We start from the raw sequence: 5,972 nt of genomic DNA on the forward strand, positions 1-5,972 counted from the left end.
TTTATTTTATAATATGTTATCAGGACGATTCTCTTTTATATCCCAAAATTTACTATTTTCGATTGCCTCTTAGAGCTGCTGCTATTTCAATTGAGGTTTGCGCACTATAGGTAATCATTAGAGCCTTTAACCATTCGACTAAGGTGATAACGATAGTGTTAAAGAATCTCAGGTATATTTTACTATAATTTATTTATTATATCATGTTAATTATAATTTGAGACTAATCATGACAACATGAATAGATAAATTTTGATTTGAAATCCACGCATGTTTGCGATGGTGATTATGAAATAAAGAATCTACTGGGACATTTATAAGTTCGTCCTAGTAAATCTATTGCATTCCGTGAAGTGAACGCAAGCATCAAAGAAAATAAAAATCAATATTATTCCAATATTTGGTAATACAAAATTAGTTGAAAGCTCCAGAAGAGCTAATTTATTAATATCTTGTGATGGTTAATCCATTGATTTTAAAATATATTCATAATGGATCTCATATTGAGATTGTGAATGAAGAAAAGATTATACCTCATATGAATTACTATTTCTATAAATATCTATTTTGAAGGATGAAAAAAGGGAGCATTGAGTTATTGATTACTCTTATTATTAAGTTGAATTGATTATGACTATCTTTTGATCTTTTGTCATCATCCCCATTAAGGGGTTGAAAGCAAAATATTTGACTGTGAAGGATCTACTTATGAGCAATAGAATATGGTAATTCTATCTAAAGCACGTTATGGTTGGATGCACCTAAATTTGCAAGTTTTTTTAAACTGTGAGTATAACTCTACAGTATTCAGAATAAGTCTCAATTAAAATTACATGGAAAAATTTACTGATGAGAACTTGCAAGAGAGAAAACTTATGCATGAAAGGTTATTGGTTATGTACTTGTTGTACACCTGGAAAATAATATCCACTCTCAAAGTTTTATATTAATATTTTTTTTTGATATTTGAAGATTTTCACATATTCCCTGAAGTGAATATTGAATATAATTGTTTGGAAATTATATTTATTTTGTTGACTTAGTGACTAATCTGCCATGATTAGGTGTAGTAGATTAAATTAGTTTTCACATCTAAGGAGCTTGAGTACAAGCATTTTCATTGTGTTTTAATTAATTTTTTTTTAGTTTTATTTGCATTCAATAAAATGTGCACATTGAGTCTTTTATTAACCTTAAGGGTTGAATGAGGCTTAAAGGAGAGCTAATGCACTTTGTAAGTGTGCAGGAGACCATTAGAAGGCATTTCAGGTTAATACTGGACACTAGGTCGCAACATGGGAGATCCAATGTCACAATATAGAGAGTAGAATAGAGAAAGTAAGAAATTGCCTTCAATATCGCGACACTAGCTGAGGGCGTAACGACATACCCCTGAAGACAATTGTAAAGGAGTAGGCTACTTGCTATGTCACGACACAGGTCCTGGTGTGTTGCAACATCGACTCTATGACGACAATAAAACACAAAGCAAGGGTGTTTTAGTCTACACAATCAAACTTAAAGCTCGAAAATGTTTACTAACCTATGGTTAAGGTCGACGGCTACCTGAAGGCTAAAAATAGGCTCATTTGGCACATATTATGGACACACCTCATTAACTTAGATTCTCTTTTTAGGTTTTAGGCTTTGTTTTCTTACTTCTTTTAGGTTTTCATAGCTTTAGTTATTTGTTTTCTTCAAGAGATCTGATTGTAAAGGAGATTAACTCTCATGGGTTCACATTATGCATCGATATCAATCAGGCTTTCTTAAACTCTCTATCTCAATCCATTCCTGATGATTAATTCTTCCATTCTTTCCATGTTGTTTATGAAAGCTATGAGGAACTAATCCTTCTATAGGGGTTAGCGAGTGGATTCATGATCTCTTAACTATTTTGTAGGGTTACTCAATGGATCAACTATTTAGAAAAGGAAGAATGTGAAACAAACTTTAGGCCTGACAACCTTGAGAAGTCATCAAGGTGGGAATTAACCCAAAATTGGTATTACCCATTCGTGAACAGCTTTACCTCAAGCCAGTCTAGACTGTGAGGTCAGAAGATAAGTAATTTTTGTTGAATCGTTTTGATAGTGGAAGATCAGAAGATCCTGCTAGGTTAGCGACTAGTTGGTTGACGGTGAACCCAATACGAAAGTTAATTGGAATTGCCGAAGCGAGCTAATCACCCATCCTCAAATTTGATTTACTTTATTTATCTCTATCTCTTGCAGTTTTAATTTCTTTTTCTAATATTTTATTTCTTTATTTTACAAACCACATAAAAATACTTCTTATTTTACTCTCTTACTATAATTGACTTAAAGTATTAATTAGATATTTAATTGTTTAAGTTAAGATTGATTTAGTACTCACCGCCCTTGGGTAAGATCCTTGGAGTACTTACCTATTTCTTTGTAAAATCTATATTACAACTCGACCCGTATACTTGTGAAAACTGCCTCATAATCCGGAGGCGGTCAAGTTGTTGGCGCCGTTATTGAGGAGGCAACGTCACTAGGTTAATTTTAACTTTAACACTTTAAAGGAATAATTAAGAAATTTTTAGGTTATAGATATGATTTTATTCCATTTATTACTACTAACCTCCATTTTCTTAGTTTAGTGTATGACTCGTAGTAGGGGAACACCTATTGTAGCAGCCACAGATCCAGAGAAAATAATCTAAAGGAATTGCCGACAGTAGCAACAATTGATGCAAGAACAATCACTACCCGCTGAAGGTAATGTACCATGTGACAATCCATTTTTCGACGACGCTGATGATAACGCCCTAAGAGATCCACCCATACCACAGTTACCCGCAAATGTGCATTTGACTCAGAATGAGAGAACTTTACAGGACTATGCCCTACCAAGTTTAGATATGGTTCAGGAAAGTATAGCGAGGCTGATGATTACAACTAATAATTTCGAGATCAAACCGGCGGTGATACAAATGATCCAAAATAATCTGCAATTTAAGGGCACTATGATAGAAGACTCTAATCAACATTTGAAATAGTTTCCTTAACTCTGTGATACCTTTAAGTATAACGAGGTCACTAATGACGCTATTCATTTTCGGTTGTTCTCATTTTCTCTGATTAATAACGTTTTTTCTTGGTTAGACTCGCAGGCTCCAGGATCCATCAAGACTTGGGATGAACTTGCTGGAAAATTCTTACAGAAGTTTTTCCCGATTAGTAAAGCAATCTAATTAAGAAGAGAGATTGTTGTCTTTAGACAGATGAAAGGAGACAGCTTTTATGAGGTGTGGGAATGCTTTAAAATGTTGATTAAAAAATGCTCGTACCATAAATTTCCTGAGTGAATGAGATTGTAGATATTTTATAATGGGTTGGATGCAAATGCAAGATCTGGATTAGACGAAGCACGAGGAGGAGCCCTTATGAATAGGATGTACAAGGATGCGTACAAAATTACTAAAAATATGACATTAAACACCTGTCATTGGCCAACTGAATGATTTACATATGGCCATAAACCCGCTACGGTGAAAGCTACTCAAGAGGATGATAAGTATCAGCAAATAATGGATAGACTCATCCATATTGAATCTGCTTCGACACTATCTATGCATAGAGGAGACAAGCAATTCTTCCATTATATCAATAATCCTACTGAAAATATAAATTACATTGGGAATAGAGGTGGAAACCATTATTCAAACATATACAATCTTGGCTGGAGAAATCACTCAAACTTAAGATGGGGAGGAAACCAATGAGAAGGTAACAATTGAAATCAAGTTAAAAATACTAATTACCAACCTCCTTATTTGCAGAAACCCTAGGACAGAACCAACCCAAGTAACCATATTGCATGTGGTCAACGTCTAGATAGAATTGAGAAAGAAATGCAGTCAATGAGAACATATGTCAAGCAGATGCAATCTGAGTGCACTAACTCAACGAGAACATTGACTAAGCTCAAAGATCAAATGAGCCAATTGATGAGCATGATGGGAGATATTAAAAGAAAAATTGGCACACATATTCCTAGCAATACAGAGGATAATCCACGGAGGGAAGGTAAAGAGCATATGAAAGCTATAGCACTTCGATCGGTCAAGGTACTGAGTAGCCCAGAAATAGCTACCTAGAGGAAACTGTGGATAATATTGATGAACCTCAAGACAATTCCCTAGAAGTGGAAGACAGACCTAAACTAGAGGGGGAGAATGTGTCAGCGACTAAGATGGGAAAAGAGACACCTAAAGATGTTGAAATCACGAAAGTCTCATTTCCATCAAGATTAGAAGAAAGGCAAAAGTGGGACGAGTATGAATTTGTAAGTTTTTTAAATTTGTCCAAAACTTTAAATGTTAACCTACCTTTGATCGAGTTAATTGAGAAGGTTCCTAAGTACGGCAAGTTTTTAAAGGAGATGATGACAATGCCTAAGAAAATCAAGGTAGAAGAACATGTTAATTTAAGTGCTTCTTGTAGTGTAATTATTTCTAGACAAGTACTGCAAAAATTGAAAGACCTGGGCAGTTTTACTATTCCCATAGAAATAAGGAGTATTCACTTTAATAGAGCCTTATGCAATTCAGGAGCTAGTATTAATTTAATGCCCTTATTAATTTTCGAGAAACTTAGGTTAGGGAATCTAAAAGCAACTCAAATAACATTGCAATTGGTTGACAGGTCTTCTGTACAACCGAATGGGGTACTAGAAGATGTGTTAGTCAAGGTGCGAAGCTTTATCATTCCTGTGGATTTTATAGTACTTGATTTTAAGGAAGATCATGAGATACCAATCTTACCAGAAAGACCTTTCCTGGCCACTTCTAGATCCACCATTGGTTTAGAGAAAAATGAGTTGAAAATGAAAATTAATGGTGAGACTGAAACCTTCAAATGTGGCAATCAATTGAACGAGAAAAATATGAGGAAATTAGGGGAGCATTGTAAAAATTTATCTATTTTTGACGTTCACAAATCAAGGGAAATGCTTCCTTTTATGGATACAGAAAGACAAAACGGGTTCAAGGAATGAGACGAACAGGAAATAGCAGAATGGCACAACGGATGGTGGACCAATGCTAATAGAATAAGAAAAATTATCCACGAGTGAATTGGCAATATTGCTGGATAAATTTGGCAGTATAACTTAAAATTTTTGAATTGTTGTATGATATTTGTAAATTATTGTATATCTAAATAACCATGTAGTTTAGATTTTAACCTTTATTTGATGTAGGTTTATCCCTGGATCGAAACATCTTTAAGATGGAGTTTTGGGCTAAAATAGAGTCATTGTCTCGACATCACAATAGCAAGTTGCAATGTAGCAGATAGTTCTTGGAAATCTCTAAATTGGCAGATGTGTCATGACACGGAACCCCTGTGCCACGACATCACTGCAATTTTTTGTGGGGTTAACCCGACCCGTTACGCAACCTGATGACTTAAACATGAATTTTACCCAATTTTTAACCCTTTAAAACCCTAATTTTATAACCTAAAACTATATTTACTACTAGTTAAAACATCTATTAGCCCTTACTCCCTTAAACACTTTCAAATCTCTCAACACCTCCTAAACCTTAAACCCTCAATTTCCAAAATTTCCTTCATCCTCGGTACAACAAGGAATAGGGACACCACGGGCAAGCAAGGAATTAAAATGAATGACGACTATACAATCAAGGTTAATAGTTCTTCAACTCAAACTTTTTGCTGTTCCATTGAATCATTTATTTAGTAAATTATTAGGATTGAAACATCATGCCTCCTAAGAAAGTTAGGCGAACAATGGAAATGGAGCCGTTGATGGTTCAATCTCCCTCTAATTTTCCAAATATGAATGTTGAAAAGTATTTCAATGAACTTCAAGGGAAAATATTCATTCAGGAGAGGGGATTTGATCCATCGATGATTTTGTGTAAAGAAATTTGGCCTTTGGTCAGATATCATCGATAGGAATGTCTTGAAGGAGAATGT

The 5,972-nt window shown here is 34.6% G+C and overlaps 1 non-coding gene across 1 annotated transcript; it reads right to left on the reverse strand.

The window, feature by feature from the left end:
* Positions 1-3,218: 3,218 nt before the first annotated feature.
* On the reverse strand, positions 3,219-3,324 carry LOC128035711 (small nucleolar RNA R71). The gene has a single exon (XR_008192262.1). It is a non-coding gene; the product is annotated as a small nucleolar RNA R71 (small nucleolar RNA).
* Between the last annotated feature and the right edge of the window lie 2,648 nt (positions 3,325-5,972).

Source organism: Gossypium raimondii, chromosome 12 (genome assembly GCF_025698545.1).
Source record: "Gossypium raimondii isolate GPD5lz chromosome 12, ASM2569854v1, whole genome shotgun sequence".
Lineage (NCBI taxonomy): Eukaryota > Viridiplantae > Streptophyta > Magnoliopsida > Malvales > Malvaceae > Gossypium > Gossypium raimondii.